Here is a 9,412-nt window from a genome sequence, read left to right as displayed (position 1 = left end):
TACCTTATTGAAGTACTTATCCTCTCCAGGAGCAGCCAATTCTACTTCTCCATTCTCCTTGTTGGGCAAAGCAACCCATGGCAACCTACAGCAACCTAAGACAAAGTCTTGCTTGGAAGTCTCCCTTCCACCTGACAACCCTACTTAGCTTCTGAAACTGATAGCACCAGAATGATACAACACCCCCCCTTTTTTTGGGGGGGATTCATGTTTTTGGGACTTTATTTAGGTCTGGGTGGATTTCTAAGACACTGAAAATGGTCCCTGGAGCTCAAAAAGACATTTTATGTAAATGGTTGGCTTAAAACAAAGTGCTCAGATCCCTTTATGGTCAGGAGAAGACTGGTCAATCACTTGTCCCCCCCCCCCATCTTGAACTCTATATTATGAATCTATATTAGGCTGTTAATATTCATTCAAAGAAGGTAAAGGAATAATAAAGGGGAGAAGGGGAACTTGACCAGCAATCATGCTTTTGTTTCCTAAGGGGCTGATTTGTCTGTGGTTTCCACTGTCAGAAGTAATATGATTTAAAAATTAGTCCAAAGTCTTCTCATTACTTTAATTCACTTGGGTGTATCAAGAACACTACTGTAGTAGATAATATATCTTCCCATTAGGCCATCTAACAGGTGAATCTGCTATCTGTGCCAATCTGTATGTTGCACTTTTATTGCTGTCTCAGAACAGAGATGAGTGCCGACCCTTTTAAACAAACATTTTCTTCAATGGAAAAAAGGAAGGAAGGAGAAAAAGAAATGGTCAATTGTATAGTCTGTAGAGAGGATATTCCACAAATATAAACAATAAAAAGTTAATTCAAGAAATGAAAATGCAGATTGCAGCCAGAGCAAGGCTTCTCAGACTAAATCTGTTTTAGGATAGAGCTTACAGGAGGGAAAATGTTAAATTAAGCACAATTCAGTAGTTGACCTGTTCCCTGAGAAAAATATTATGAATCTCTTGCTGCTTCTCTGTCATTTGTCATATGCTGCAATGCATACTGCACCATTAAAAAATTACTCAAAGCAGGAAATGGAGAGGGGAGGGCAGGTGCGAGGCAAGTCAATGCTGCAGAGACTATTGCGCCTTTCCCCCTCCATTCGGGCTTGCCTTTGGTTGCTCACTGGTTGCTCACTGATGGGATGTAAGATAAAAAGTGGCAAATCCACTTTTTGCAACTTCTCTCATCCCAAGAGCTTTCGTTTTGCCCCAATTTCTCTCATCCCGAGAGAAATTGGGGCAAAACGAAAGCCAGCCCCTGGACACCCTCAGGATGCAGGCAACATCATGTGGAGGGGGTTCTAAAACCCGCCAGCATCCAGAGGCTATCCAGGGTAGATTCCTTGTGTGGAAATAGTCTCTGTAATTGAGTACTTAAGTTGGAATGTTTAAAAGGCTTTGTTGATCCCATAGCATGGTATATATCTTGTGTTACTTCAGATGCCTTCAATTATTTCAGTTTAATAATTTAAAGACCACTTCAAAGAGTCAGCATACAGTCCCTTCACTACCTGGTAAGTATTAATTATTGATTCTTTTCTTGTGGAGGATTGTTAAAATCCTTACCTATTTGTTGCTGTGAATTCAGAGGTTCTCAGAGAGAATTGCTTGTCTTAGCAAGCCAGGAGGGGGGAAACTAAAAATGTCAAGTAAAGATTTGATTTTTAGTGAGGTTGTCTATAAACCTGAAAAGAGCACAAAGGTACCTTAATCTGTATAATTCTTGTGCCCCTAAATCTTTCTGCACGTTAAATGTCTTAAGCAGCATCTCCTCCAAAGTTTTCTCTTTCATTAATTGAAAAAAAACACATAAGCCAACAAACTGTAGAAGAACCAAAAAGTTAGTTAAAATCACATCCTTGTACTCTAGATTAATTTAGTTGGCATGTTTACTGCCCCTGGTTTTTGTCCTCACAATCTCTCCCGTTTATTGAAAAATCCATACACCACTGATCAGCATACGGGTGAGGGACATACATCACCTTACCAGTCTTTTTTACCTTCTGATTCACAGCTGAAAAGATGCTTAAATGGGTAACTAGTACATATTGTAGTTACTTATCTTTGCAGAAATATCTGGATGTACCAAGCCACACTGGAGGAGTTCTTATTAGAACACATGAAGCTGCCTTATATGAGTCAGTCCTTCTTCAGCAATCCTGGGTTGGCAAATGTGTTCTCCTACTCCATTTTGTCCTGGAGATTTGGAAGTGAAGCTTGGGGCTTTGGGGAGGAAAGGGACCTCAGTGTTCTGTCACACCATAATGTCTGCCCTACAAAGCAGTCATTTTCTCCCAGGAACCTAATCAGACTATAGAGATCAGCTGTGATTCTGGGGTATTGATAAGCCCCACAGAGAGATCGGCAAGACTAATTTTATTACCGAACTACACTGCACCTTGATTGTCCCTTTCTCTGTTACCAGGATCAAAATAAATTAATACAGAGGGTGACTGACAAAGTGACCAGACTGGTACCTCGAATCTTGTCCTTTAAGACCCTGATTGGGACAATATTAGAAGTTTATTGTATTTTCATCACTCTCTCTCGTGTTTTGATGTGTGTGTGTGAGGGAACCAACAAAGAGGAAATCCACTCTGAGGATATTCTAGCCATATTATTAATATTACATTAAAATATATGGATAATCTTATTCCCTGTATTTTCCATGTTGTTTGATTCTAATCAAGGGGACCATTTCACTATGTACATTTGGCACATTTTTATGTTGAGAGGTTATGCTTGCCACACTTTCACTTTGGGTCTGGCCGAACACGGAGAAACCCATTGTGATGAGATGACAATTTTGCGACCTGGGCCATGACAGTGATGAAATCAATAACACATGCAGGCATTCCCCAGTTGTTATTCAGATCCTTATCACTGGGTGTACAGAAGATTTGCTTGTTGACCCCTTTCACCATGAGAACTCTACCCATCACATCACACCAGCACTGTGTAGAAACTCCAATGTAAATGGCTGCTATCTTGTACCATATTTTTACTGAATTCCCTCTTCACCAAATGGGCCCTGAGTATTCTGCCATTTGGGGCTGCACCAGGGGAGGGAGCTGTGATGGCCATGCCAGAAAGGGAGAGAACAAAAGCCTTCTCTCTACCAGCCTGAATTCGGAGCTAAGTGCAGGTCCATGAAAGTCCATTAGAAACAATATATCCCACTCAGGTTTTGAGAAGGCGGCATCACTCTCTGCATATTCATCTTTTGACATAGGAGTGTTGGTAGCCAAAATGTGTGAACCTAGTGAGCTTGAAGTCACAGCCTGCAGCACGGAAAACTGGCTCCCCCCCCTCTCCAAAGCTCATAATGTGATAATTAAATTGCTAACAGGCACCTTAGTGATGGCATTTGCTGAAGATACAGAAGCCTCTTCACAAGGGTACCTATCGGGAGGAGACTTGTCAGTGGGCGCAGAGAGATCGGAATAGACTTTTTAAAATATATTTTCTCCAATGAGTACATTAAATTTTTATGTGGAGTGAAATGGGACAGGACTTGTTTCCCTTCCACTGCACAATGATTTATTACCCAAAAAGACCGCAGAACTAATTAGCAGAGTAATTAATTAATATAAATTTGCATATTTGCATTTGCAATTAGTGCAGCCGACTGATTAGTCTGAAAATGGGAAGTTTGACTCATTAGATGCTAGTGTCTGCTGGACCGGAAAGCGGCTGCCAGATGAGGCGAAAAAGGGAGGAATAAGCAGGAGGCTGCGTGCGCTCACGTTGTGTCTTTTGTTCGGGAAATGGAAGGGCCTTAAAGTATCTGTTCTTAGACATCTGAGCTTGGTAGAATATTGGTTTTGATTCCGTGGTTTGCCGTTTCTTGTTTCCATTCCCTTCCCCTTGCAATAAGACACCAAGATGTACAAAATCTAGAAAGGCCAATTGAACAATACCAGACAAGAAAACGGGGGTCATTTTCTATTGCAACTCAAAAGTCCTTTGGGCTCTTATCACTGGGTGTCTGTTCAGCACATCTAAAACACAATATGATATTGATTTTTTTTAACTTCAGGTTTTAAATAAATAAATATCTAGGAGTGCGCGCTATCGTTGCCTCTCTCTTCATTGTACCCCCATGCAAAACACCCCACAATGAGAGACGTAAAATTTGCTAATAGTGCTTAAGGATAAGATTGACATCCAGTAAGTGATCAGTTTAATAATCTCATGTGAAAGACTTGTTAAAAGCAACCAAGTGAAGGTCCAAAATATATGTAGCTTTAAAAGTAAGAATATTTTACAAAGCTGGCTTGACCAGTGAATGATTTTAATTGTGTCTCTTTGTGTGCACTGGGTGTGGCAGGGGAGGGAGCATAACCTTTTTCTAATTGCTGTTTTAAATACGGAAACAACAGGAACATTTGTGAGCATTAACACATTCGAAAAAATTTAAGAGTTCTAGTAACCAGTGCAGATGTCTAAGGTTAGACACTGAGTCCAGAAACTTTTGCACTTCTTTGAACCTTCTCTTGCCTCTTTGGCCAGGTTTTATTGTTCTGGGAGGCTTTCCCTCCTCACTGTGAGAACTCGCTCTTATCACCCCGCGTCCTTGGTATGTTTGGGGGATGTTGGAAATTTACTGCCGAGAAAAACAGTATGGGCAGGCCAGATGTCTCCAAGTATTCGCACCTTTTTAGATCAATAGTCTTTTCCTATGTGAACCCCTCTCCCACCCAAATTACCCCCCTATAAATACCCCTACAGGGGCAACCCATCCCTGTCTCTGTCAATCCCCTGCACCTACCATGCTGTACTTCACATCATCTTATGGATCCTTTCAATAAAGTCTAGTTTCTTAGCACCACCTGAATCCGGAGCAGTTCTATTCGAGAGGGTCACTTCTGATCGAGTGGAATCAGCACGGTTTGTGACACAGTCCTGGCTCTTCTTATTGGTCACAAGACTGGTCTTGTTTGTCAGACTTGCAGATATCTCCTAGGGACTTCTAGCTTTCTCAGCATCAGCAGTACATTATGGAGATTTTCAGCGTGGAGATTTATGCTGGGGGGTTCAAGAAGAAGTACTCCCATATAGCATGCAAACAATTGTGTGTGTGTGTGTGTGTGGGGGGGGGGGTTCCCCTTATGTCTAGAACTCAGTCCTGTGTAATCTGGTTCTTATGGCATCTCAGCACCTACTTATCTTTATTTGGTTTAGCAAAGCTGAGCATACCTTTCAAAGCCATTGGAACAATCATACAAAATAAGATTTAAAAATCTGCAATTCATACTTCTCACCCTAAAATACTCTGTAGGTTTGTGTTGGAAAAGTCTTCTCTTGTGGAAATCCATTTGGGCACGCCTTTGACAAGCTGCCCCCCATCTGAATGGAAGTTTTCTTTCAACATTAAAAAGGAGATGGTTTTTATAACCCGCTTTTCATTACCCAAATGAGTCTCCAAGCAGCTTACAATTGTCTTAAGCAGTGCTTTCCCAGTGCTTACAACTAGTTGTGGTTCGATGTTCCTCATGGAATGCATAACAATCACCTGTTGCAACAAAGCCAAAAATTCTTGATGGCAAACTACATTTGAAATCCATTTTGTTCAAAGATGGAGTCTGTAACTGGGCCAAGTCTGGGTTAACAACAGAACCATATATTGTCATCAAAGGGGGATTGCTTGGAACTTCCCAAAATTTGACAATAGGTCTAAGCCATGATGTCAGTCATTGGTTGGTTGGCTATGCCCTCCCCCCATGGCAGTCTTTGGGTGGTGGTTCCCACAGGATGTTCTCAAAATTCCAAAAGTGCCTCCAGACTCAGCAAGGTGGGAGAATGCTATCCTAGCAGCTCGTATCAGTCTGAACACCATTCAGAGTTAAATTTTTCATCGTATTCTTGCCTCTTCCATGAGTAAAAGAAGAAAGAAGATGAATGGGGTGAATTTCTTTACCTGCAAGAAGCCCAGCCTGTCCATGCCCCCCTATTTCTGTTCTGATGGAGGACTTTGAAAGAAGGGCTGAGAAAAAGAACTGAGAACTAAACTTGCTTGGAGACCCAACACCATTAAAGGTCATCTGCTTCTGGTCTTCTCTGCTTCTCTTAATAGGAGATGCTATGGAGCTGTGCCGCTCCCATAATGTAGAGAAATTAGATATCGTATTAGTAATATGGTTTGGAATTATAGATGGAATAGCAGGTATTGAACCTAACCCAGTGTAAATTTGAAATAAGTCTTTGAAACGGCTACCAATGGCATTCAATTTCTCAAACATTTTCTGGGAAGAGAGCTGGAAGCAATACTACACTGAAATATGGGGACAGCTTTTAATTCTTTTTCTGTGCACTTATGTCTAGTACCTAATTCTCTGTTGAGTTAAACAAAATGTAAACCGTGCATAAAACAGGGCAGGGCTACTGAGGTTTAGAACCTGCTTAGGATGTGTAAATATTTGATCAAGGTGAGTCAGACTCATTGTGTGAAAAAAATAAATATATGGTTCTGTTTTTTTTCCAGTTTTCATTAAGTTATATTGTAAAAATTACAATTAGGGATGCTTCCAGATTTTCCTCTCATTGAATTCCTCCATGGATTAGGTGGGTCTGAGTTATCATGTTATGGAGCTGCAAAGTCTGATTTCCTCTTTGCCATGCTTCCAGAATCCATGAAGACTTTGCCGCTAGCTCTTTCTACAACCTTCTTTTTCGTTTGCCTGAACTCCCCCCCCCCCGCAACATGTCAGTCCCCCTTCATTGTTGATCATTCTCCAGGGCCTTCTCTGTTCTCGCCCCCCACCTGGTGGAATGAATTCCCAGAAGAGAAAGGTGGATTTGACAGAGGAAGGCAGACAAGGCATGCACTCCATCAGAGTTTCACATAGAACACATAAAGCTGCCTTAAACTTAATCAGACAATTGGTCCATCAAGGTCATCATGGTCTGCTCAAACTGGCAGCAGCACTCTGCTGTGTTAGCAAAATCTCTTTCACATTTACTTGCTCCCTGATCCAGTTAGGTGTAGTGGTTAGGATTGCAGACTTGTAATCTGGCAAGCGGGGTTCGATTCTGCACTCCCCCACATACAGCCAGCTGGGTGACCTTGGGCTCGCCACGGCACTGATAAAGCTGTTCTGACCGAGCAGGAATATCAGAGCTCTCTCAGCCTCACTTACCTCACAGGGTGTCTGTTGTGGGGAGAGGAAAAGTGAGGCAACTGTAAGCCGCTTTGAGCCTCCTTTGGGTAGAGAAAAGCGGCATATAAGAACCAACTCCTCCTCCTCTTCCTCTTCCTCTTCCTCTTCCTCTTCCTCTTCCTCTTCCTCTTCCTCTTCCTCTTCTTCTAAAGCTGGGACCTCCTGCATGCCCCAGAGATGATCTAGCACTGACTCTCAGCCTCTCCATGAATATGACCGAATGTGCCTTGACACCACAGCAATGTGTGACTAACATGTAGGAATAGGAAGAGATTTTGATCTCCATCCTCAGAACTTCTGTCTGGTGGAATATTCACCTGCTATGCAAGAAGGAGGTAAAAGAAGATGACCTGGGGTTTTTATACCTTGCTTTTCACTAACCAGAGGAGAATCAAAGCAGCTAACTCATAGCTTTCCCTCCCTCTCCCCTCTGAGGTAAGTAGGGCTGAGAGAGCTCTAAGAGAATTGCTCCGGGGGAACCACTTTAAGAAAATTGTGAGTAGCACAGGGTTGGCTGCATGTGGAGGAGTGGGGAATCAAACCTGATTCTCCAAATTAGAGTCCTCCACTCTTTAACCACAATGCCACACAGGTACCATCTGATTTCCAAGTGTTCTCCATCTTGGAAGGATGTTTTCAGCTTTTACAGAAGGAAATAACCACAGTATCACCAACGAAGACATGTTGGAGATGGAAATGACAAAGACTTATCTCACTGGAATTTTCCATTTCTATGACAATTTTATTCAAGTATTATATTCTAAGGCACAAAACAGAAGGGAAAAACTTCCCCGGTAATTGAAACTTTACCTCAGACAATCTTATGTTTCAATATGTCAAAAGTATACACAACATCAAACTGCAGTAAAATCCAGGATGGAAAACCCCAGGCCAAGCACTACCCTTCAAAATCAGAGCCAATTTAAATTCTATGGATAAGTAGCTGACAAAGATAATTTTCATAGATTAACATTTTTCACCTGAGTTTTATATTTTCTGGAAGAAATATACACCACATTGGTTATGCATTGATCAAATTTTTATTGTGCCAGCTGTACTTCACAGACCTGAAGAAGTGATTCAAGCAAAACAAAAGAGAACATAAAAGCACAAGTATAATGGTTTTAAATCCCACAGAGGCAATTACAAGTTTGATTCCAGTGATGCAGCTGGACTACAAGAGGAAACTAAACACTGTACACATATTAAGTAGACATGAAGGCGAAGACTAGGACTATAAATAATGAATCTGCTCTGCAATTATATTCGTAAAGTATAGCCCTTTTAATAAGTTGGGAAAATATGGCGGTAATGTTTGCACGCAAGAGATACCTTCAAATGTACAACAGGTAAAAAAAAAAAGCTCGCCCTTTGAACAATAATGAATTGTTTAGATAAAATAAGTGGGAGGGAGGGGAATGAATCTTTTCTTACAATATCTCAGAGTGCAACACATTTTTAATTTGAAACTCTCATTGAGTGTGGCAGAGGTTGTTATACAATTGCATTCAAGGTTTCTCTATAGGCAGAAAATACGAGGGCCCAGTTCTCAGGGTGCCAGCTTCCAGGAGAGACCTGGGAATCTCCAAGAATTGCAGCTCCTCTCCAAAGATCAGTTCCCTGAGTGAAAATGAATTTATTTATTTTATTACATTTATATACTGCCCTCCCTTGAAGCTCAAGGCGGCTTACAGTGAAATTCATGATGCAATACAGAGAACATATAATAACTGAGAACGCATATATTTCCAAGAGTGGAAACTCACAACAATAAAATGTTGAACGTTTAACATTTAATTAGAACATTCTGATTTTATAACTCATGATTTCATAGTGCCGTGCTGTGGTTTGCCACATCTACCTGCAGGATGTATTTGGTGATGAGAAGGGTCTCTCTGGGTTCTGTTTGATGGCGTTGTTTCATTGACCTCAACGGCCTGCATGTTGGAAGAGCTCCATTTTGCAGGCCCTGTGGAACTCTTTTAGTTCTGGCAGGGCCCTGATCTCTTCTGGGAGCTCATTCCACCAGGTGGGGGCCAGCACAAAGAAGGCCCTGGCCCTGGTTGAGGCCAGACGAACCTCCCTGGGGCCAGGGATCACCAGTTTATTGGAGACTTCAGAGCATAGTGCTCCTTAGGGGACATAGGCAGAGAGGTAGTCCCTCAGGTATTCAGGCCCAGGCTGCATATGGCCTTGAAGGTGATTACCATAACCTTAAGCCTGAATACTTTGGAGGGTGGGCTCCATGG

The sequence above is a fragment of the Paroedura picta genome, chromosome 11 (assembly GCF_049243985.1).
Source record: "Paroedura picta isolate Pp20150507F chromosome 11, Ppicta_v3.0, whole genome shotgun sequence".
In the NCBI taxonomy this organism is placed as follows: domain Eukaryota; kingdom Metazoa; phylum Chordata; class Lepidosauria; order Squamata; family Gekkonidae; genus Paroedura; species Paroedura picta.
Note: the sequence above shows the minus strand (reverse complement) of the source record.